Genomic DNA, 26,684 nt, shown 5'->3' with positions numbered 1-26,684 from the left:
AAATCATCTTTGACATGAGCTATTCGCTTTATAGTCATTCAGAATTGCTTGGTCTCTGTCTCCTGAAGACTGTGGTTAGGATTATTCCTGATGAATGAGAAAGTTACCATAAATCAAAGATAAAATGAATAGAATAACTTAACAGTTGACTCTCAGAAGAGGGTATCTACTCTCACTTTGCACTGGTTTTATATATACATATATATATACACACACACACATATACATACACACACATAATTGTATAATATGTATACTTTTATAGATTGATTTAGAAGGTACAGGTGTTGTTTTCTTACATGCATATGTTACATAGTGGTGAAGTCTGGGCTTTTAGTTTAGCCATCACCCAAATAGTGTACATTGTACCCATTAAGTAATTTCTCATTTCTTAGCCCCCTTCTACCCTTCCAAGTTTCCAGTGTCTATTACCCACTCCTTATGTCCATGTGTATACTTAGTTTCCACTTGTGAGAACATGTAGTATTTGACTTTCTGAGTTATTTCACTTCAGATAATGAAAACATTCACTTCAGATAACGAAAACACATTTTCCAAAATTCAAAGAGGTTTGAAAAACTCATGGCCTAATAGTCCCACTATAAATTTTATTTTTAAACTGTTCATACTCCTAGAATGAACAGAAGCTTCAAACACTATCTGGTATAAACTAATGATGATTCTTCTACTGCTGTGATCATACTGTTTTTCTATGATTCCTGGATTTTCCTTTTCCATGAATGTGGGCTTTGTGGCATAACTTCTACTTCATTTATATCATTGCCCTTTAGGATCTCCTGTAGGCTCAGTAATCTATCACTTCCCTATATGGGACTGACCTCCAAATTACTGACTTTATATGTTGTGTGTATGTGTGTGTTGTGTGTGTGTTTAGTATTTGCATTTTGCTACGTTCTTATATAGTTTCCAGCTCAAGTCTGAAATTCTCTACCTCTTTATCTATGCTGCCTGTATTAGGCATATGATTTGATAAGTTAGACATGTAACATATATTTCCCCCTTTCTCTGGGTTGTTTTTTTTATTTTATCAATGGTGTCTTTTGAAGTAGAGCAGTTTTTAATTTGATGAAGTTCTCTTTTTAAAAAACACTTTTCTTTTTGGTGTCATATCTAAGAAATCTTTCCCTAATTTAAGGTCATAAAGATTTATTCTTGTATTTTCTTCTAAGGGTTTTAGCTTTCACAGTTAGCTATATGGTTCTTTTTAATTTAGTTTTTTGTATGATGTAAGGTAGGGGTCCAAATTCTTTTGCAGGTGGTTCTCCAGTTTCTCCAACACTATTTGATAAAAAGACTATTATGTACCCACTGAATTGTCTAGGCACCCTTACAGAAAATCAATTAATAATACATGTGATAATTTGGGCAGATCTTTGGAGAGAAAACACCAAGAGTGGATGGAGAGGCAACACTGACACCAAAGCTGAAGAGAGAGGAAACTGGAAACTCTGCATGAGCTGCCTGAACATTAGAGCTAGTTCCTGGCCCTGAGTGGCTCCTGGGGAAGGGGTAAGTAAGGGGACTAAGGAACATCCTGCTTTTGCCATGGACCTCTGGGATCATAGCTACAGGGGACCCCATGTCCCTCATAGATTTGTAGGCTAGCAGGGGGATCTACCCAGGGAGCAGGCAAGGCTTCAGCCAGTGTGAAGCCCAGGAGCTTTTGTGAGTGGGGTAGCTCTTGCAGAGCATGACCACAGGTGCCCATCCCCAAGCGCTCCCCATCTCCTTCTGAGAGGCTGTAGCCCCAGCTGACTGCTGGACCCGGAGAGAGTGGGCCCAGCTTTGCCATGGGACTGGGGTGCATCTGTTCTGCAGGCTCTCCTGACTGCCAGCCCCTCCCATGGCCCCTGCTTAGCCACCCTGCAGGAGCATGTGCACAGTGCAGCCTCCACTGCTAAGCCTGAGTGCTTTGCTCCACCTGAATACATTCCCAGTGACCTGGGAGCACTTCAGATCCCCCTGAAGTGCAGCTAGAGCTTGACCCCAAGCCACAGATCATCCCAGTGCCCCAGGGCTGCAGCGCACAGCTTAGGAGCATGCAGCTGAGATCTGTGGCTAACAGGCAAGTAAAGGAGAAGCCCCCAATCTCAGAGCATTGAGGGGGCAAGATGTGTGGGTTCATAGGCCAGCTTGGGAGCAAGGTGTGCCTCCCTCTGAAGGGTTGGTCTGGAAAGGGTGTGGCCCATCTCCCTGCCATGGCCTCTGCCCAAGGAAGCCCCACAGCCTGGAACACCTAACAAAAGAAACATAGAAATGATGCCAGTGATCAGAGTGGGGTCCCTAAAGGCCCAAGAGCAGACCTGGTGAGGAGTTATCTCTCCTGCTCCACTTACCATAGAACATGCCTGCGAATGGAAGGACATGCAGAAGAGCTGAATAAAAGCCTATGTACCAGTCGCTACTTAAGCATCAATGACTAGATCTCAGACCCAACTACAACACCAAAGATGATTCTGCTAATATACACCCCTGTGAAACCAAGTGCAAGAATTTGCCCATAAAGATTCTGTACAGAGCCATGGCCCTCTGAAAACATCCAGAAATGAACTCAACTGACTATACTCAACTTACACCACAGTTAAAAGAAAACCAGCCCCCTCCCACCAGAAGAGAAAGAATCAATGCAAGAACCCCAGCAGTTCAAAAAGCCAGAGTGTCCCCTTACCCCAAAATGAGCCCACATATCTCCCCAGCAGTGATCCTTAACCAGACTGAAATGACAGACATAGAATTCAGAATCCAAATGGCAAGAAGCTCATTGAGATTCAGTAGAAAGTTAAAATCCAATCCAAGGAATCCAGTAAAATGATTCAATCACTGAAAGATGAAATAGCCACTTTAGGAAAGAACCGAACTAAACTTCCAGAACTGAAAATTTTACTACAATAGTTTCATAATATGACAGCATAACAGTATTAACAGAATAGACCAAGCTGAGGAAAGAATCTCAAAACTCAAAGGCTACTCCTTCAAATGAACAAAGTCAGAAAGGAAATATCTTTAAAATTGAACAAAACCACGAAGAAATATGAGATTATGTACAGAAACAAAACTTCTGACACACTGGCATTCCTGAGAGGAGGGAAAGAGAGTGAACAACTTGGAAAATATATTTGAGGATATACTCCATGAAAATTTCCCTAATCTCACTAGAGAGGTTGACATGCAAATTCAAGAAATACAGAGAACCCCAGCTAGATAAAATACAACATGACCATCCCAAGAAACATAGTCATCAGATTTGCCAAGGTCAGCATGAAGGAAAAAAATCTTAAAGGCAGCTAGAAAGAAGGGTCACTTCATATATAAAGAGAATCCCATCAGGCTAACACCAGACCTCTCAGCAGAAACCTGACAAACCAGAAGAGATTAGGGGCCTTTTTCAGAATCCTCAAAGAAAAGAATTTCTAACCAAGAATTTCAAATCCCATCAAACTAAGCTTAATAAACAAAGAGGAAATAAAATATTTCCCAGACAAGCAAATGCTGAGGAAATTCATCACAACGAGACATGCCTTACAAGAGATTCTTAAGGAAGCTCTAAACTTACAATCAAAAGAACATCTGCTACAAAAAAAAAAAAAAATACGCATACAACTCAAAGACACTATAAAGCAACTACACTATCAAGTCTACATAATAACCAGCTAACAACACAATAACAGGATAAAAATCTCACATATCAATACTAACCATGAATGTAAATGGACTAAACACCCCACTTAAGGGATATAGTGTAGCAAGATTGTTAAAAAGACAAGACCCAATTGCCTGCTGTCTTTAAGAGACTCACCTCACATGTAACCACACCCACAGGCTCAGAGTAAAGGAATAAAGAAAGATCTATCACACAAATGGAAAACAAAAAAGAGCATGAGTTGTTATTCTTACATCATATAAAACAGACTTTAAATCAACAACTATGAAGAGGGACAAAGAAAGGCATTACATAATAATAAAGGATACAATTCAGTGAGAAGACTTAACTGCTGGGCCTGGAGAGACTGGGGCCACCTTTGCCATGGGACTGGGGTGCGTCTGTTCTACAGGTCCTCCTACTCTCAAGCCCCTCCAAGGGCCCCTGCCTAGCGACCCTGCAGAAGCATGTGCACAGTGCAGCCTCCACTGCCAAGCCTGAGTGCTTTGCTCCACCCGAATATGTTTATACTAAACATATATGTCCCTAACATTGGGACACCCAGATTCATAAAACAAGTTCTTCTTAACCTATAAAAAGATGTAGATAGCCATGCAATAATAGTGGGAGACTTCAACACCTCACTGAGAGTGTTAGACAAATCACTGAGGCAGAAAATTAACCAAAAAATCCTGAACTTCAACTCAATATTTGACCAACTAGACCTAATAGACACCTACGAAATATTCCACCCAACAACAACAGAATATAACCTCATTCTTCTCTTTGGCACACGGAACATATTCTGAGATTGACTCCATGCTCAGTCATAAAGCAAGTTTCAATAAATTAGAAAAAGTCATACTAAGCACATTCTCAGGCCACAGTTCAATAAAAATAGAAATGAATATCAAGATCTCTTAAAATTACACAAATACATGGAAATGCTCCTGATACCTGGGTAAACATCAAATTAAGGCAGAAATTTAAAAATTGTCTGAAATTTATAAAAATAGGGACACAATTTACCAAAATATCTGTGATACAGCCAAAGCAGTGTTAAGAGGGAAATTTATAGTGCTAAACGTCATCATCAAGAAATTAGAAAGATCTCAGATTAACTATCAAAGTTTGCACTTAGAAGAACTAGAAAGAAAAGAACAAACCAACCCAAAGCTAGCAGGAGAAAAAAAAATTACTAAAATTAGAAAAGAACTGAACAAAATTGAGATGCAAAATTCCATAGAAAGGACCAATAAAACCAAAAGGTGGTTTTTTGAAAGAATAAAAATGTTGATAGACTGCTAGCTACATAACCATGAAGAAAAAAGAAGATCCAAATAAATACAATAAAAAATGAAGAAGATGACATTACAATGAATCCCACAGAAATACAAAAGATACTCAGAGATTATTTTGAACAACTCTATGCACACAAATTAGAAAATCTAGAGGAAATGGATAAATTCCTGGAAACACAAAACCTCCCAATATTAAAGCTAAAGGAACATGAAAACCTGAACACATCAATAACAAGTTTCTAAACTGAATCAATAATAAAAACTTACCAACCCAAAAAAGCCCTGGAACAGATGGATTCACAGCCTAATTCTACTAGACATAAAAAAAAAGAACTGGTATCGATTCTACTGAAACTATTCCAAAAAAATCTAGGAAGAGAGGTTCTTCCCTAACTTAGTCTCTGAAGTCAGCATCAGCCAGATACCAAAATCTGTCAGAGACACAAAAAAAGAAAACTTGAGACCAATATCCCTGATTAACATAGATGCAAAAATTTTCAACAAAATACTAGGAAACCAATCCCAGCAACACATCAAAATTAATACATCACAATCAAGCTTTATTCCTGGGATGGAAGGCTAGCTCAATATATGCAAATCAATAAATGTGATTCACCACACAATCAGAATTAAAAGCAAAAAAAATATGATCATCTTAATAGATGCAGAAAAGGATTTGAAAACAACCCAACATACCTTAATGATAAAAACCCACAACAGACTAGGCACTGAAGGAACATACCATAAAATAATGAGCATCTATGAAAAACCCATAGCCACGATCATTCTGAACTGGTAAAAGCCAGAACCATTGCCTTTCAGAACTGCAACAAGACAAGGATGCCCACTCTCACCATGCCTATTCAACATAGTACTGGAAGTGCTACTAGAGCAATCAGGCAAGAGAAAGAAATAAAAGGCATCCAAATAGGAAAAGAAGAAGTCAAACTATCCCTCATTGCTCATGATATGATTCTACACCTGGAAAGCCCTAAATACTCTGGCAACAGGCTGATAATACTGATAAACAACTTCTGTAAAGTCTCAGGATACAATATCAATGTACATTTCTATGCACCAATAACCTTCAACCTGAGAGTCCAATCAAGAACACAGTCCCATTTATCATAGCCATTAAAAAATGAAAATCCCTAGGAATACAGCTAACCAAGGAAGTGAAAGGTCTCCACAAGGAGAACTACAAAATAATTCTGAAAGAAATCAGAGATGATACAAATAAATATAAACAATTCCATACTCATGTATCAAAAAGATCAATGCCATTTAAACGCCTTTACCGTCCAAAGCAATCTACAGATTCAATACTATTTCTATCAAAGTACAAAAACTATTTTTCACAGAATTATAAAAAAACTATTCTACCATTCACATAGAATCCAAAAAGTACCCAAATCACCAAAGCAATCTTAAACAAAGGGAACAAAGCCAGAGGCATCACATTACCCGACTTCAAACTATATTATAAACCCACAGTAACCAAAACAGCTGATACTGGTACAAAAATAGATATATCACTAATGGAACAGAATAGACAACCCAGAAATGAAGCCACACACCTACAGACACCTGATCTTTGACAAAGACAACAAAAATAAGCACAGGGAAAAGACCCCCTATTCAATAAATAATGCTTGGGTAACTGGCTAACCATATGTAGAAGAATGAAAGTGGACCCCTGCCCTTCACCAAATATAAAAATTAACTCCACAAGGATTAAATATTTAAATGTAAGATCTTAAACTATAAGAATCCTGGAAGAAAACCTGGAAATACCCTTCTCAACATCCACATTGGTAAAGAATTCTTGGCTAAGTCTCCAAAAGCAATTGCAACAAAAACAAAAATTGGCAAGTGGGACCTAATTAAACTAAAGAGCTTCTGCACAGCAAAAGAAACTCTCAACAAAGTAAACAGACAACCTACAGAATGGGAGAAATTATTCACAAACTACACATCCACTAAAGGTCTAATATCCAGAATCTATAAGGAAATTAATTCGATAAGCAAAAAACAATATCCCATTAAAAATGGGCAAAAGTTATAAACAGACACTTCTCAAAAGACATACAAGTGGCCAAAAAACATGAAGAATTCTCATCATCACTAATCATCAAAGAAAGGCAAATCAAAACAATTAGATACCATCTCATACCAGTCAGAATGGCCATTATTCAAAAGTCAAATAATAACAGATGCTAGTGAATCTGTAGAGAAAATGAAACACATACACTCTTGGTGGGAACAAAAATTAGTTCTGCCAGTTTGGAAAGCAGTTTGGAGATTTCTCAAGGAACTTAAAATTAGAGCTACCATTTGATCCAGCAATCTCATTAGCGGGTATCTATGCAAAAGAAAACAAATCATTCTACCAAAAAGACACGTGCACCTATATGTTCATTGCAACACTATTCCCAATAGTAAAGCATAAAATCAACATATGTTCTCGTCAATCATCAACGGTGGATTGGATAAAGACAATGTGTTATACATACAGCATGAAGTACTATGCATCTATAAAAAAGAATGAAATCATGTTTTCTGTAGCTGGAGACCATAATTCTAAGGAAATTAATGCCGGAACAGAAAACCAAATACTGTATGCTCTCACTTAAAAGTAGGAGCAAAACATTGTGTAGGCATGGACATAAAGATGGAAACAATAGACAATGTGGATTACTAGAGGGAGGAGGGAGGAAGGGGGCATGGGTTGATAAACTATTGGGTACTATGCTTACTACCCGAGTGACAGGAAACATAACCCAAATGACAGCATCACACAATATACCCATGTAACAAACCTGTACCTGTATCCCATGTATCTAAAATAAAAGTTGAAGTTATAAAGAAAAATAAGTGTTAGAGTTTATTTCTTGGCTCACAATTCTACTCCATTGTTATATACGTTTAGCTGTATTGAGGGGTCTCCAAGATCACCCTCAGGTTTGATGACTCACTAGAAAAACTCACCAGACCTATAAAAACAATTATACTCATGGTTACAGCTTAATACAGTTAGGAGATACAGATTAAAGTCAGCAAAGGTAGAAAGTGCACAGGGTGATGTCTAGGAAAAAACAGGTATGAGCTTTCAGTTGTACTCTCCCTCCAGAATCACATGAATAGAACTCAATTCTTCCAACCATAAGGTATGACAATAAGTGCAAAATGGTGCCAGTCATTTTCAGTGGGAGTCAATCACATAAGCATGTAGCATCCCCAAGAATGAATTTAGCTACTCAATCTTCAGTCCCTGACCTTAGTAGTCAAGCTAATACAGCTTGGCCTGAAGCCCCAGTCATAGAAAAACATGTGATTTATTCACCATAAATCACATTGTTAGCATAAACTATTTGGCTTGGGCCAACTCTCAGGTATACAAAGACATTTTATCAGGCAGGATACTTAAAGGGCTCAGAGATTATCTGCCAGGACCTTTGAAATATGCAGGGTTAGGACAACCCCAAATCTTCTGAGTTAACCCTCTATTACACAGTCCACCCCATGCCCCTTGGCCTAGGCTGTCTTTCAGCAAAACAGTTCTATATTTCTGAGCATCTACATTTAGTATAGCATTTATATAACAGAACTAGAAATAGTATCAGTATGAAGAAAGATCTCTAGATAAAATATAGCAGTGGAAGGCCCAATATACTATGGTTGTGCTATGCTCAAACACATTTGGAGAAGCCAGTGTGGGGTAGGGATAAAGACTGAAAAAACAACTAATCTATTTCATAAAGCCATTACATGAATTTTCATGTTTTTGTACTGATTTGTTATTTGTTTCTCCCCTTGATCTACCACTTTAATCTTACAGCTACAGAATTATTTAGCCTAGAAATTAGTTTATGGTTAACTAAATCCAATTCTTCCTTAGGCTAGTCATTTTCCATTGGTAATACATCCTGAGGAGGCTTAACGCAATCTCTCAACACATTTGATCATCAGTATCAGTACAATCCTATGACTTATTTAATAAGGTGGTTGAATCTTACCAACAATAATAGTGTCACACTGTATAGCAATATGGTCATGGAACAATTTAGTTTCATTCATAGAACAAATTAGTTAAACTTACATAAGTTTTGCTATGCCTCTCCAACAGAAACAGTCCCTGCTTATATACAAGATATTCTTATGGACAAGCATTGTTATAATTGTTAGAATGATTTGATTATTTCTGGCTTCCATGTCAGTGGAGGACAAAGACAGCCACCCAGTTTTAGTTTTCAAGCTTGGACAGAGAATGGTTTCCATTGTGTGATTTTATATAGTAAGACCTCCCCACCCTCCTGTGGGAGGTCACAGGTGATATTCAGATAGCTTCAGTCCCTGCTAACTGTACTGCAGAATATGTCTTATTCTAAGCTCTAATGGGGCAAGAATAATTCATAGTGCATCAGTGCACATTTACAAATGCCCTGAGAGATCTTTCATAAGTTTGAAGGCCCATGAGATTCCCATAAGTGTGCCCCTTTTTCCTCAGCAACTAGAGTGTAGTGCTATTTCCCCATGGTTGCTTTGACCTTCATCTGTAATTAAAATAGTCAAAAGGCACTGTTGGATCAGGGTACAAGCCTTTTCCCAACGTTGGATCTTAGCATTATCTAGCATTATTTTTGAGTCTACTTGTTTCATTTTAATAAAGCCTCATCGCTTTCTCAGGATGACCCTCATCTTTTGCCTTCCTCCTAGAAAAGAATTCTCTCCAATCTGCTCATTTTAGTCCACTAATATTTCCTCTAGAGGCTTCACTAAGAGGGAATTCAGCTTGTTCCATGATGCCTGAACTGACACCTAATGCCCCTAAAAAGTCTGTCTTATGCACCTATGTAGTTTAATTCACCATGCATGTTGTTGGCATTGTATACTTATGGCCTGAGTGCAGTTAGGATATGTGGGTTTTACCCCAAATGTGGGTTCTTCATATGTAGGTTAGATGAATTGTGGTCAAACTAGATCTAATTTAGTTTTTAGTATGTTTTAATGCCTTTCATAATCTTTTTTGTCTCAGGGTGGGGCCTTTACCCCAGAGGAATTCAAGTCACCATGTAATGGCTACTGCTTTAATCCCATCATGTATTAATTGCCTTTCTCTCTTTTTTCAACTTTCATTTTAGATTCAGAGGATACATGTGCAGGTTTGTTACCTGGGTATATTGCATGATGCTGAGGTTTGGGACATGAATGATTCTGTCACACAGGTCTGAGCATAGTACCCAGTAGTAAGTTTATCAAACCTTGTCCACTGCCCACCCAGTAGTACCCAGTGTCTGTTGTTTTCATCTTTATGTCCATCAGTACTCAATGTTTAGCCTCCACTTATAAGAGAATATATAGTGTTTGGTTTCTGTTCCTGTGTTAATTCACTTAGTATTATGACATCCAGCTGCATCCATGTTGCTGCAAAGGGCATAATTTCATTCTTTATCATGGCTGCATAGTATTTGATGGTGTATATATGACACATTTTCTTTATCCAGTCCACCATAGATGGGCATATAGGTTGATTTCATGTCTTTGCTATTGTGAATAGTGCTGTGATGAGCATATAACTGCATCTGTCTTCTTGGTGGAATTATTTGTTTTCTTTTGCATAGATACCCAGTAATGAGATTGCTGGGCTGAATGGTAGCTCTATTGTTAAGTTCCTTAAGAAATCTCCAAACTGCTTTCAAACTGGCTGAGCTAATTTACATTCCCACCAAGAGTGTATAAATGTTCACTTTTCTCTGCAACCTCACCAGCATCTGCTTTTTGTTTGTTTGTTTTTCACGTTTGAATAATTGTCATTCTGACTGTTGCGAAACGGTATCAAGTCATGGTTTTGATTTGCATTGCTCTGATGATTAGTAATGACGAGCATTTTTTCATATGTTTGTTGAGAGCTTATATGTCTTCCTTTGAGAAGTGTCTGTGTATGTCCTTTGCCCATTTTTTTATGAGTTTTTTTATTGAATTGTTTAATTGCCTTATAGATTCTGGATATTAGATCTTTGTTGGATGTATAGTTTGCTAATATTTTCTCCCATTCTATAGGTTATCTGTTCACTCTGTTGAGAGTTTTGCTGTGTAGAAGTTTAATTAAGTCCCACTTTCCAATTTTTGGTTTTTGTTTTTTCCAATTGCCTTTGAGAACTTAGTCATAAATTATTTTCCAAGGTGATGTTGAGAGTGGTGTTTTCTAGGTTTTCTTCTATGGTTCTTTTTTTCTTTTTCTTTTTTTTTTTTTTTGAGATGGAGTCTCACTCTGTCGCCCAGGCTGGAGTGAAGTGGCGCGATCTCAGATCACTGCAACCTACGCCCTCTGGGTTCAAGCTGTCCTCCTGCCTCAGCCTCCTGAGTAGCTGGGATTACAGGCGCATGCCACCACGCTCGGCTAATTTTTGTATTTTTACTAGAGATGGGGTTTCACCATGTTGGTCAGGCTGGTCTCAAACTCCTGACCTCATGATCTGCCAGCCTCGGCCTCCAAAAGTGCTGGGATTACAGGTTTGAGTCACCATGCCCAGCTCCTCTAGGATTCTTAAAGTTTTGGATCTTACACTTAAATCTCTAATCCAACTTGAGTCAATTTTTATATATGGTGAAGGGCAGGAGTCCCTTTCATTCTTCTGCATATGTCTAGCCAGCTATCCAAGCACCATTATTGAATTATTATTTTTTTCTTATTTATTTATTTATTTTTATTTATTTTTTATTATTATTATACTTTAAGTTCTAGGGTACATGTGCATAACGTGCAGGTTTGTTACATATGTATACTTGTGCCATGTTGGTGTGCTGCACCCATCAACTTGTCAGCACCCATTTTTAGATTTCAAAGATTTTCTCACTTTATCTTCAAATATGCCTGTTAATCATTTTTCTAATTTCCAAGAGTTTACTACTTTTCCTTACATAGCATGATATTATTGCTTTATGGATGGAATACACTCTTGAAACTCTCTCCAGCCCCTAAATAATAGTTATTCTAATGTGCCTTTCTTCATTTATTTTCAGTCATATTAAAGATTTTCTCAAATAGATAGCCAGCCAAGATTGTTTATTCATATTTTACATGTATACTGAGCCATTTTATGTGTGCAAACTTGTCCAAAACTTTTGTTTTAAAATACTTGAACTGTGAAGATACAAAAAACATGTTTGCTGGAATGCATAATACTGAAGTTTACTTCTCGTAGTCTTTCTTTAGAAGTCATCACCTAGGCAGAAAAAGAAAGTAACTGAAAAAAATGAAAACATAATTTCCAGGAATATCTGTGCCAACTCAGGTGATTAGTAAAACAAAATTCTAAGATGACAGCTCTTATAGCCTACATAGGAAGCAACCAGTTCACATTATAGAAGGAAGAATGAATGTTCCAGAGACAAAATATAGTTATGATACACCCTCATCTATTGTAGTATAAAAAAGCTGAAGTCTAAAGTACACAAATATAGCAGCATAATACTATTAAATAATAAATAATTTAATATTCTATTTTATGGCGTTATTTTAGAGGAGCATTATTTGATCATCTTCTGTTTATCACATATATATCTACCATTTATCTTATATTATCCTTACATAAACACTAAAATAGTTATACTCAGATTGTACACTTTTGAAGGGAGTTAGCCTATTTGTGTCAATTATTTACTAAAACAAAGCTAAATAACAACAACAAAAAAGCCTTGTTGGAACAGGGACCAGGGGAATGATCAGAGCAATAGGTAGCTTGCATGAAAATGTTATTAACTCTGAATACTTTCTCATTAACATTAACAGTGTGTCCTGCCTGTATATTTAATCCATTTAGGATTAAACTATTAATATATTGTGTCCTAGGATGGCAGAGTTATTAAGCAGCCCCTATATGCTCCAGGAGATATAGGTTGATATTCTTCAGCTGTCAAAATCCTTCACTTAAATCAGAAGTAGTGGCATTTATCACCAGTCAACAAAGTTCTTCTATCCTCCACTTCTTTAGCCTACTCATCTAATGGATGGTGGCACGAACATGAAGTTTCTCTCCTAAATATCTATGATATTCCACAAATCATGGGATATGCCTGCAGGCTGCCAGCACAATCAGATCTTCATGTTCCAAGAAAGGGATCATTAATTTGGCCCTGCAAGATGTGCCACCTTTCTTGGAGAACTGAGTGTTCCACATGCAATCTGCTGAGGCATGAATGTGCTCTTGGCATTTCTGTTTATTTGCTCCTTATTACACTGTATTGTGTCAGAATGATGGTTTGGGTTCAACAGTATGCTCGCGTAAGCAACTGTTCCAAACTTCCTAAACGCACAGTTGTGGAATGTGACACAATTATTGGCAATGATATTTAAACAGGATATGTGTTTTTGGTGGGGTCTCTGGGAAAAATTACTCAAGGGAGGGGTGGAGTGATCCAAATATTCAAGTGGTAGACACCCACTTGACTTTGGCCTTCCACTTCCTCCTGTTTGGAACATAGTCATAATGCTGGAGGTAATGCTGCCATCTATAACAATGAAGGAAAAACACTGGATAACAGTATGTGAACAGAAGAGTAGAGGCTGACTAGCATAGTGAAGCTGTTATATAATTTCTGGACTTTATGTTGTATAAGAAAATGAAACCTGAATTTGTAATAAACGAACAAAACACCTTTTTCATGTTTTTCTGTTTCACATTGCAGTCTATTATACTTTCTACCTGGCACATCGTGGATTATAGATAGAATGTGATATAGGATTAAACTCTCTTAAGTTTAAAATGTGTAGTTTTATTCTCTCTTGTTCCTTCTCTTACTGCCTCCAGTTCATTTCAGAGGATATGAAAAGAGACAATAAGAGACTTTTAGCTGGGAGTTTACATTGTCTTATTGAGTAGGCGGAAAGTAGCTTAATAGTTCTATAAAGAGTATCATTACAATTTTAAAAACAAACAAAAGCATAAAGTATATACCTGTAGTCTATCCTGAAAATATTTCCTGAAATCACAGATTTGGAGTATTGTCGACTTGTGCATAAACTTCCTGAGACCATGGACGATTGTTTTTCTCACTGCTTTATCCCTAGCTCCTTGATCAGAACAGGCAGAGAGAAGATGCACAATTAGTAATTGTGAAATGAATAAATATAATAAATGAATATATCCTTTATTACTTACACAAACACACAAACACATGCGCACCAACACATCTGTGAAGTTTTACATGATAGTATAAACATTGCTTTGGTGGAGGAAGTTACTGATTTTCTTTTAGCTTGTTTTCCTGCTTTATTTTTCTTTACCAAACAAGTTTCACTTTTGCTATTAGACTATAATAAATAACAGAAACCTCATGAACAAAGTAGCAGCTGAAAAAAAGAAATGGAAAATTCTTAATTCATATATGATTGCCTCTGTGAAACAGTTAAAAGTGGTCATCCAATTTCAGTTTGAACACTTTTTTCCTCATAAAGTCATCCTATACCTTTGCTCAAATTTAGTTTTAGGTGGATTAGGAGTTAAAAATAAAACATAAACCCATTTAAGAACCAAGAGAATTAGTAAGGTAAATTACTTTGGTAAAATGCCCAGGTTCCGGGCTCTGCTGAAGAGATATTTTTGATTCAACCTTAAAATATTTGAAGTCTCTGGTAAGGTGACTTTAGCTAAAGCTGCAACCAGCTCAGAAACAAATCAGAGTGACTCACTATTCTAGCAATTTGACAGAAGAACAATACTAGACAGAATATTAATTACCTTTTGGAGGTAATTATTATTTATTGAAAACTCTACTGAACTTTTATATGTCTGGCATACAATAAAGGTTATGACATATTTTTAAAAAGAAAGAAAATATAACTTATTGTCCAGAAAGGAAATTATCAACACCCGGTCAATGGAATTGAATTATCAATGGAATTATCAACCAGTCAATGGAATTATCAACCAGAAACTCAGGATAACTCTGATGGAAATATGCTAAAGAATATGGTGGGAAAGTAAATAGTACTGGTGTTTACTGATAAGATAGAGAATTTTACCCATGAGTCAAAACAAAGCAATACAAATTAAAAACTCAATATCAGAAATGGATAATTCATTCAATGGACTGAACAGCAGACTGGGAGAAGCAAAGAAAACAATCACTTTACTTGAAACTCTAATGAACATTTGAATAGAAATTTCCCAAATGAACACAAAGAGAAAAAAAGTAAAAGAAAAATTGAATACAACATCAGAGATATGTGAGATATTATCGAATAATTCAACATGGGTTTAATTGGGTCCCCAGAAGAAGGGAAGGAGAGAATGAAGCAGAAGAAATAAGAGCTAATAGCCTCCTACATAGCAAAATTGATCCAAGAACTTCAGCAAGGTCTAATTAGGACAAATTCAAAGAAAATTTCTAGACACAGTGGATTTCAAACTGCTGAAAACCAAAGACAGAGAACAAATCTTAAAAGTAGCCAGAGGAAAAGGACATGTTATCTAAGGAGGAACAATGACACAAATGATGCTGAGCTATTTCCAGAAAAATAAAAACAGTGGGTGACATCAGCAAGATGGCAGAATAGGAAGTCCCAGATCTCATTTCCACATGGAAACACCAGTTTAACAATAGATGAACCAAAATACCTTTATTAGAATTCCAGAAGAGAAGAAAAGCAATTCAAAGATTTCTCATAAGAAACTTCGAAGGGCAGGAGGAAGTGGCACAATATTTTTAAAGTGCGTCAAGAATAGTAAGTCTCAATCCAGATATCTATGTCCAAGAAAATATCCTTCAAGAATGAGGACCAAATAAACACATTCTCAAATGAAGGAAAACTGGAAAAAAAAAAAAGCGGGGGGTGATCACTAGTAGATATACCTAAAAGAATAGCTAAAGGAAGTCCTCCACAGTGAAAGAAAGTTTTTTGTTTATTTTTTTTTTTTAAAAAGGAATCTTGGAACATAAGGAAAAAAGAAGAGAAAAAACAAAAACATCAGAAATGCAATAAACTTTTTACCTACTTTTTAGTTTTCTAAATTATTTTTGACAGTAACAGCAAAAATTATCCCTCTATTGTGATTCTCAGCATAGGCAGAAAAAATATTTAAGTCAATTATATTAGAAATGGGGGTTATCGTAGAGACATAAAGGGAGATAAAATCTCTAAATTTTATCTGATGTGGTTAAATGATACACCAGTATACTGTAATAAGTTATGGATATATAATGTAGCACACACAACAATCACTACAAAAGCTATACAAAGAGGTACACTTGAAAACATTGTAGATAAATGAAAATGGAATTCTAAATCATGGAAAAATATCTCACAAAATGGCAGGAAAAACAAGACAAAGAAGCAAAAAGAAAACAAAAAAATGAAAGATTTAAGCATTAATATATCAATAATTTAATTAAATTTAAATGATCTAAACGTGAAAATTTAAAGATAAATATTGGCAAAGTACGTTTTTAGATGACCCAACAATTAAGAAACTCACATCAAATATAATGACATAAATAGGTTATAAGTAAAAGAATGGAAAAAGATATACCATACAAACATTAATAAAAGGTTTGCAGGAGTGACCATATTCATGCCAGATAAAGTAGACTTCCGAACATCAAAAAAAATTACGATGAAAAAAGTGACAAAAGGTCCAATCCACCAAAAAGATACGGCAAACCTAAATTTGTATGCTGCAAAATACAAAGCTGCAAAATATGTGAAGCAATAACTGAGAGAGTTAAAGAGAGAAATAAGCAAAACACAATCGGGATATCACCACCCACTTCTTCTCAGCATTGATAGAACAAGAAAGAACATCAGTAACAGCAATAGAAGAACTCAACAACATTAACCACAGGATCCACGTGGCATTTAAGGAGCATTTCCACTCAACTACAGCAGAATAAATATTCCTTTCGAGCTCAGAGACTATATACTAAGATAGACTATATCCTAGGCAAAAAAAAGAAAAAAGAAAAAAAAGTAAAAAAAGGATACTCAACCAACTAAAAATAATTTAAATCACACAAAGTTTATTTTCTATATGATTGACACAGTGAAATCAAACTACAAATCAATACCAGAAATAAAACAGAAAAATCTCCAAACACCTGGAAATTACACAACATACTTCCAAGTCAAAGAGAAGTCTCAATAAGAATAAAATATACATAGAATTAAATAAAAATGAACCTATAACATATTCATAATTTGTGCTAAAGCAGTGCCAAGAGAGAAATTTAGAGCAATAAATACTTATATTACAAAAGAAGAAAAATGTCAAATCAATAATCTTAGCTCTCACCTGAATTAGAAAAAGAGCAAATTAAATGCAAAGTAAGCAGAAGAAAGAATATAATAAAGATAACAGCACAAATCAATGAAATTGGAAACAGAAAAACAATAGAGAAAATCAGTGAAATAAAAAGCTGCTTCTTTGAAAAGATCAATAACATTGACAAACCTTCAGCAAGACTGACAAAGGAAGACACAAATTATCAGCATGCGGAATAAAACAAAGAATATCACTGAAGACCCTATGGAAATAAAAATGATAACAAGGGAATACAATAACTCTTTTTTTTTTTTTTCCAAGACGGAGTCTCCCTCTATTGCCCAGGCTGGAGTGCAGTGGTGCAATCTCAGCTCACTGCAACCTCTGCCTACTGGGTTCAAGAGATTCTCCTGCCTCAGCCTCCCAAGTAGCTGGAACTACAGGCGTGGGCCACCATGCCCAGCTAGTTTTTGTATTTTTAGTAGAGACGGGGTTTCACCACATTGGCCAGGGTGGTCTCAAACTCCTGACCTCATGATCTGCTCGCCCCGGCCTCCAAAGTGCTGGGATTACAGGCATGAGCCACTGCGCCCGGCCAACTAACTCTATACATTGATTTACTTTTTTATTTTAAAATATCCTTGCATTCCCAGTAGAAACCCTAGTAGGTAAAGAAAAAAATTCTTGTTTGTAAACCCTTCTTCTTTGATGATATGCATCTACAGCTAAGGATTTTCCATTAAGCGAGGCAGGAGCTGTATTTCACACATTATAAAATGTTGTATTTTACTATCTTTCAGTTCAAAATACATATTAATTATTCCTATAATTTTATCTTTAACACATGGCTTTTAAATAATTTTAAATAATACTTTTTAAATTTTTAATTACATTTTAAATACTTTTAAATAATAAAAGTATGCTAGTTAATTTCAAAATATTTGGTATGTTTCTTAACATCTTATTTTTATTGGTTTCCAGCTTAATACTGATGTTTTTCTAGATATCACATTTTTAATTGTTTGCTATTTTTCAATTATTTCTGCAATATTTTAGTGTTTTGACATTTATAGGGACTTCTTTAAAGAATCAACACTGTCCATCTCAGTAAGCACTCCATGTGCATGCGAAAAAAAATGGGTATTCTGTAGTTATTGGATGTAGTGTTCTATACATGTTAATTAGATAGAGGTGGTTATTCAGATTTGCTACATTCTTTTTTTTTTTTTTTTTTGAGACAGAGTCTTGCTCTATCACCAGGCTGGAGTGCAGTAGCACGATCTTGGGTCACTGCAACCTCTGCCTCCCGGGTTCAAGCAAGTCCCCTGCCTCAGCCTCCCGAGTAGCTTGGACTACAGGTGTGCGCCACCATGCCTGGCTAATTTTTTTGTATTTTAGTAGAGATGGGATTTCACCACGTTGGCCAGGCTGGTCTCGAACTCCTGACCTCATGATCTGCCCGCCTCGGCCTCCCAAAGTGCTGGGATTACAGGCGTGAGCCACCATGTCCGGCCATTTGCTACATTCTTACTAAATGTTTGGTCTAGTTATGCTACCGATAACCAACAGTGAATGATAAAATTCCAACTGATTGCAGATTTGTCTATTTTCAAGTTACTTTTGTCCATCTTTACTTCATGTATTTTTAAGTTCTATTATTAGATACATCAAGTCTTTCTAATGAATTGACCCTTTCATCATTATGAAATGGCCTTCATTATCTCTAGTAAATACTGCTTGTCTTGGAGTCAAATACATCAGATATTAATATAATCACTCCACAATTAGCAAAGCCATCAAAAGTGGCTTCTATATCCAACTTATTCTCTGTATTGATTTCTTTCACTTTTGGCCTGAAAAATCTTTACTCGCTGAAAAGCAAATAATATAAAGACAAAAAAAGGTAAAGAATATCCAGGGACTGTGGGACAACTGCAAAAGCTGTAACCTACATGTAATGGGAATACCAGAAGGAGAAGAAAGAGAAAGGAACAGAAAAAATATTTAAAACAACAATTGAAAATTTTCAGTGGGAGTATAATTAGTTCAACCATTGTGGAAGACAGTGTGGTGATTCCTCAAGGATCTAGAACCAGAAATACCTTTGACCCAGCAATCTTATTACTGAGTATGTACCCAAAGAATTATAAATAATTCTACTATAAAGACACATGCACACATATGTTTATTTCAGCACTATTTATAATAGCAAAGAATTGGAACCAACCCAAATGCCCATCAATGATAGATTGGATAAAGAAAATGTGGCACATATACACCATGGAATACTATGCAGCCATAAAAAAGAATGAGTTCATGTCCTTTGCAGGGACATAGATGAAGCTGGAAACCATCATTCTTAGCAAACTAACACAGGAACAGAAAACCAAACACTGCATGTTCTCACTCATAAGTGGGAGTTGAACAATGAGAACACATGGACACAGGGAAGGGAATGTAACACACCGTGGCCTGTTGGAGGGTAGGGGGAAATGAGAGGGAGAGCATTAGGACAAATACTTAATGCATATGGGGTTTAAAACCTAGATAACAGGCTGATAGGTGCAGCAAACCACCATGGCACATGTATACCTATGTAACAAACCTGCACGTTCTGCACATGTATCCCAGAACTTAAAGTAAAATAAAAAGAAAGAAAAAAAGCTTAAAAGACTAAAATGAAAAAAAGAGAACATTTTCCCCAAATTAATATCAAACATCAAACCACAGATCCAAGAAGCTCAGAGAATACTAAGTAGGATAAATGAAAAAAACAAACAAACAAACAAACAAAAACAAAAACAAAAACAAAAACCCCTAATCACGTCATATTCAAGCTCCATGAAACAAAATATAAAGAAAAAATCCTGAAAGAAGATGGAGGAAAAAATATTACCTTATTATAATAATAAAGTGGTCATTTCTCCAAGAAGACATAACAATCCTTAATGTGTATGTGTCTAAAAACAGAGAGTCAAACAATGTTTTGATTTGCATTTCCCTGATGACTAGTGATACTGAGCATTTTTCCATGTATATGTTGACCATTTGTATGTCTTTTGAGAATGTCTATTTTTGTTCTTTGCTCATTTTTCAAGGATATCATTTGTTTTTATTTCTGTTTTTTTGCTTTCAGTTGAGTCCCTTGTTTATTCTAGTTTGATACAGTCCCATTTGTCTGTTCTTGGTTTTGTTGCCTGTGCTTTTAAGGTCTTAAAATATTTGCCTAGACCAAAGTCCTGGAGTGTTTCCTCTATGTCTTCGTCTAGTAATTTTATGATTTTGGGTCTTAGGTTTAAGTCTCTAATCCATTTTGAGTTGACTTTTGTACATAATGATAGATAGCAGTCTAGTTTCGTTTTTCTCCATATAAATATCCAGTTCCCAGCACCATTTATTGAAGAGTGTGTCCTTTCCCCACTGGATGTTCTTGGTGCCTTTGTTGAAAATTGCTTGGCTGTAAATATATGAATTTATTTCCGGATTCTCTATTCCGTTCCATTGATCTATATGTTCATTTTTATACCAACACCATGTTGTTTTGCTATAAGAACTATAGCCTTGTAATGTATTATGAAGGCAGGTAGTGTGATGCCACAGCTTTGTTCTTTTGTCTCAGAATTGCTTTGGCTGTTTTGGCTCTTTTTTGGTTTCATACACATTTTAGGATTAATTTTTCTACTTATGTGGAAAATGTCATTGGTATTTTGATAAGAATTGAATTGAATTTGTAGATTCTTTTGGGGAATATGGTCATTTTAACCAAATTGATTCTTCCTTTTCATGAGCATGGGAGGCATTTCCATTTGTTCATGTCCTCTTCCATTTCTTTCATCAATGTCTTGGAGTATTCCTTGTTGACGTCTTTCTCCTCCTTGGTTAAATTTATTCTTAGGTATTTTTTGTAGCTATTGTAAATGGAATTGCCTTCTTGATTTCTTTTTTAGTTAGTTCATTATTGGCATATAAACATGCTACTGATTTTTTAGTGTTGATTTTTCATTCTGCAACTTTACTGAATTTGTTTATCAGTTCTAAGAGTTTTTTGGCAGAGTCTTCAGGTTTCTTTAAATAAAATTATGTAATCTGCAAAGAGGGATAAGTTAGCTTCCTGTTTCCCATTTAGATACTGTTTATTTCTTTTTTTGTCTAATTGCTCTATCTAGCACTTCCAGTATTATGTTGAATGGGAATTATGAAAGCAGGCATCTTGTCTTATTCCAGTTCTTAAAGGAAAGGCTTTCAGCATTTCCCCATTCAATATGATGTTAGCTGTGTGTTTGCTGTATATGACCTTTATTTATTTTATTTTTTTGAGATGGAGTTTTACTCTTGTTGCCCAGGGTGTGGTGCGGTGGCATGACCTCAGCTCACTGCAACCTCCGCCTTCTGGTTTCAAGTGAGTCTCCTGCCTCAGCTTCTCAAGTAGCTGGGATTACAGGTGCCCACCACCACACCCAACTAATTTTTTTTTTTTTTTTGTATTTTTAATAGAGACGGGGTTTCACCATGTTAGTCAGGCTGGTCTCGAACTCCCGACCTCGTGATCCGCCTGCCTCAGCCTCCCAAAGTGCTGGGATTTCAGGTGTGAGCCACCGCACCCGGCCATATGACCTTTATTATGTTGAGGTATGTTCCTTCTGTGCCTAATTGTTTGAGTTTTTATCATGAAGTGATGTTGAATTTTATCAAATGCCTTTTCCTGCAACTATTGAGATGGTCATATTGTTTATGTCCTTCATTTTGTTAATGTATCATGTTTATCAACTGGCATATGTTGAATAATTTTTGCTTCTCTGGGATAAATGCCACTTGATTACGACATAATACCTTTTTGATGTGCTGTTGTATTTGACTTACTGGTATTTTGTTCAGGAGTTCTGCATCTACGTTTCATCAGGGATACTGGCCTGTAGCTTCTTTCGTTTTGTTGTGTTCTTGTCAGGTTTTGGTATCTGAGTAATGCTGGCCTTTAGAATGCTATAGGGAGAATTCCTTTTTCAATTTTTTGGAATAGTTTGAGGAGGATTCGTGTTAGTTATTTATACATTTGTTAGAACTTGGTAAACCAGTGAATGCATCTGATCCTGGGCTTTTCTTCAGGGATTTTTAATTACAAATTCAATCTTATTGCACATTATTGGTCTGTTCAGGATTTCTGTTTCTTCCTGATTTAATCTTGGTGGCTGGTATATGTGTGGGAATTTGCCTTTTCCCCTAGATTTTCCTGTCCATTAGTGTATAGTTGTTCATTATAGTCTCTGATGATCTTTTGTATTCCGTGATATCATTTGTGATGTCTCCTTTTTTCTTTTCTGATTTTGTTTCTTTAACACACAAAAGTATAACTCACTGGTAGAGCAAATGCATAAATGAGGAAAAGACCCAAATATTACCACTGCAGAAAACCACTAAACCATAATTATAAATAATAAGAGAGGAAAAAAAAGAAAAAAAGCTATACAAAACAACCAAAAACTAATTACCAAAACGACAAGAAAAAGTCCTCATACATAAATACTAAGTTTGACTGTAAGTGGACTAAATATTCCATTTAAAACGTACAGATTGTCTGAATGAATTTTTTTAAAAAGTGACCCAATAATATAATGCCTACAAGAAACTCACCTCACCTGTTAAGACACATAGACTGGTAATAAAGGGATAGAAAAAGACATCTCATGCACACAGAAACCAAAAGCAAGCAAGAGACAATGGCAGTACGTTCAGGTAGGAGATGAGCTTCCATGACCTCAGCTGCCACCATTCCCCACAATGCCCCAGCTACCCAAGAGACCCTGAGCCCACTCAACTAGTACATTACTAGTATAAGTAGTACGTTACTACTATAGCAGGCATTTGAGAGAGCCACTACAGTAAAGCTATTAGCAACCAAGGAAATCATAAAAAGTCTACATAACTCCTTGACACTCCTGTCAGGGCTAATGATTGCGGTTGCCATTGGGAAATCTGAGGGCAAAGCTGTGCCCAATTTTGCCCCCACTTTGGAGCTGAGAATGGAGCCCATGCCAGTGTGCATTCCACAGACAGACCATTTCCTGAGACAATAGTATTTCTCCCAGTAAACAAAGATCAAATATAAACTCCCTGCTATCACCACATCTGGCTCTTAACTGCAAGAGCCACCTACTGGCCTGGAGGTCAAACTGCACAACCCAATAGAAGTGTTGACACAAGCGCAAAGTGCTTGAGAAAAAGATAAGCGTCTCAAGACTTTTGCCACTCAAGATCTGCAGGAAACTGTTAGCCTCATCACATGCCTAGTGCATCACTACTACAACTGGCATTTGAGAAAGTCACCGCATGAAGGCTATTTATAACCAAGGAATTCATACAGAGTATATGCTATTCTCCCCGTCATTACCGCAAGTGCTGGTGTTTGTGCCTGCCAATCAGCTATTTGAAGGAAGGTTTGACAGCTTAGCTCCACCCAGCTTTATCCTCCCCTTTAGGGGCTGAGCAGGGAGCTCAGGCTAGTGTATATTCCATAGACCTGCCCCTGGCCTGAGGCAACAGAGAGCTTCTCCCAGTAAACAAAGATCAAGCATATACCCACCTGCTTCTGCCCAGATTTTATTCATAAGCACCACATAGTAGCCTGGAGGTCTAACTGCAAAACCCAATAAAAAACTGGCTGACACAAGTGCTCAGCACAGGGAAACAAGTTAAACTTCCTGAGACTTCTGTACTCTGGCCCTGCAGGAGGTGGTGGCCTAGCCCAGCATATCACTACTACAACCAGCATTTGAGAAAGCCACCACACAAAGACTATTTATAATCAAGAAACTCATACAGAGTCTTTGCCACTGAAAGCACCCAGAACCAAAGCCAAATAACCCTACACAATGTATATTATAATCACATCCTCAAGGGGGAAAAAGTCCTGACCAAATGAAAGTAAATTTAAAAATAAGAACAGATAGTTGATCCAAATGAGAAGAAACCCAAGAAACAATTCTGGAAGTATGAAAAAACAGAGTGTTACAACACCCCAAAGGATTGTACTAACTCGTCCACAATGAACCCTAACCAAAATGAAATATTTGAAATACCAAACGAAGAATTCAAAATATTGATTTTAAAGAATCTCAGTGAGGTCCAAGAGAAAGTAAAAAATCAGTACAAATCAGAAACACAATTCAGGTTATGAATGAAAAATCTACTAGAGATAGATTTTTTAAAATAGTTTTTTTGTTGTTGTTTGTTTATTTTTGTTGTTGTTGTTGTTGTTGAGATGGAGTCTTGTTCTGTTGCCCAGGCCAGAGTGCAGTGGTGCGATCTTGGCTCACTGCAAACTCTGCCTCCAGGGTTCAAGTGATTCTCCTGCCTCAGCCTACTGAGTAACTGGAACTACAGATGTGTGCCACTACACCCAGATAATTTTTTTAATTTTTAGTAAAGACAAAGTTTCACCTTGTTAGCCAGGATGGTTTCAAACTCCTGACCTCAAGTGATCTGCCCACCTTGGCCTCCCAAAATGCTGGGATTACAGGTGTGAGACCACTGTGCCCAGCCTAAATAGTTTTTTAAAAATGAACTTCTGTAAATGAAAAATTCATCCAACCTGGGCAACAGAGCAAGACTCCGTCTCCAAAAAAAAAAAGAAAAAGAAAAAAAGAAATTACAGAATATAGTTGAAGGCTCTAACAATAGACTAAACCAAGCAGAAGAAAGAGGTTCAGAACTTGAAGACAAGTCTCTTTTGAATTAACCCAGTCAGACAAAAATAAAGAAAAAAGAATTTTAAAAAATGAACAGAACTTTCAAGAAGTTTGAGATTATGTAAAGTAACTACTGAACCTATGAGTCGCAGGTATTCCTGGGGAAAAAGAAAAAGTGAGAAGTTTGGAAAAACTATTTGAGGAAGTAACTGGGGAAAACCTCTTTAGTCTTGCCTAGGGATTTAGACATCTAAATAAAAGAGGCTCAAAGAACGCCAGGAAGATACATTACAAGACAGACTTCATCAAGATATGTAGTCATGAGACCGTCTAAAGTCAACATGAAGGAAAAAAATTCTAAAATCAGCAAGAGAAAAGTATATAGTCATCTATAAAGGAAATCCCATCAGAATAACAGTGGACTTCTCAGCAGAAACCTTATGAGCCAGAAGAGATTGGGTCTAATTTTTGGACTTCTTAAAGAAAAATAACCTGTCAAACATGAATGTTATATCCTGTTAAACTAAGCATCATAAATGAAGGAGAAATAAAGTCTTTCCCGACAAGCAAATGCTAAAATAACTCATCATCACTAGACCAGTCCTATAAGAAATGCTCAAAGGAATTCTAAAAGTCAAAATTAAAGTTCAGTACTCACCATCATAAATACACACAAAAGTATAAAACTCACAGGTTTTATAAAACAATTAATTGAGACTACAGAACAACTAGGTAAAAAAAAATAACATTACAACAGGAACAAATCCTCATATATCAATATTAACTTTGAATAAAAAGGGATTAAATGCCCCCACTGAAGAGATATAGACTGGCAAAATAGATTTTAAAACATGAACTAACTATATGCTGTTTACAAGAAACTCACCTTATTAATAAAGACATGAATTCAGGTAAAGGGATGGAAAAAGGTGTTCTGCACAAACAGAAACCAAATGAGAGGAGGAGTAGTTATACTTAGATAAAGCACACTTTAAATCAACAACAGTAAAATAAAACAAAGGAGGTCATTATATAATGATAAAAAGATCAATTCAACAAGAAGATATAACCATCCTACTAAATACATATGCACCTAACACAGGAGCACCCAGATTCATAAAACAAATACTACTAAATCTAAGAGGGATGAGAAATTACCTAATTGGTACAATGTACACTATTGTGATGATGGTTACACTAAAAGCCCAGACTTTACTGCTACTCAATATATCAATGTAACAAATCTGCCCTTGTATTCCTAAATCTATAAAAAAAAAATTAAAATTTAACAAAAATAAATAAAACACATAGCTAAAACTAAAAAAGCAAAAACAGAAAACTATGGTAAATATTGGTAAAGATGTGGGGGAAAAAGTGAACTCTCAAATATTGCTAGTGGGAATATAAAACGGTACCACTTTGGAAAACAATTTGGTAGTTTTTTTTTTTTTTTTTTTTTCTTTTCTCTTTTTTTTTTTTTTTTTTGCATGCCAGAAAAAAATATTTACAGGAACTATGGAACACAGAGGTTTATTACATCCATAATTAACATGGAACGTTTACTATCAGTTTGATAAGGACAACACTGAGACATCTTAGGACAGAGAGAAAGGGCAATTTTCAAAGGGAAAAAGCATAGTATATGCATATTTAATAAGTAAAACATACACATACCCTGTGAGTCCGTCATTCTAATTCTAGCTGTTTATCCAAGAGAAATGAAAGCATATGGCTACACAAAGAGTTGCACACAAATTTTCAATGGCAGTTTTATTTGTAA

At 36.2% G+C, this 26,684-nt stretch overlaps 1 long non-coding RNA gene across 1 annotated transcript in view; it reads right to left on the bottom strand.

The window, feature by feature from the left end:
• LOC135965371 (uncharacterized) overlaps positions 1 to 26,684 on the bottom strand; it is a 43,608-nt gene that overhangs the window by 1,028 nt on the left and 15,896 nt on the right. The window contains exon 2 of the long non-coding RNA XR_010578245.1: positions 13,920 to 14,035. This is a non-coding gene — a long non-coding RNA (uncharacterized lncRNA). The remainder of the gene's footprint in view (positions 1 to 13,919; positions 14,036 to 26,684) is intronic.

The sequence above is a fragment of the Macaca fascicularis genome, chromosome 10, assembly GCF_037993035.2.
Source record: "Macaca fascicularis isolate 582-1 chromosome 10, T2T-MFA8v1.1".
Lineage (NCBI taxonomy): Eukaryota > Metazoa > Chordata > Mammalia > Primates > Cercopithecidae > Macaca > Macaca fascicularis.
Note: the sequence above shows the minus strand (reverse complement) of the source record. Positions and strands in the feature narration are given on the sequence as shown.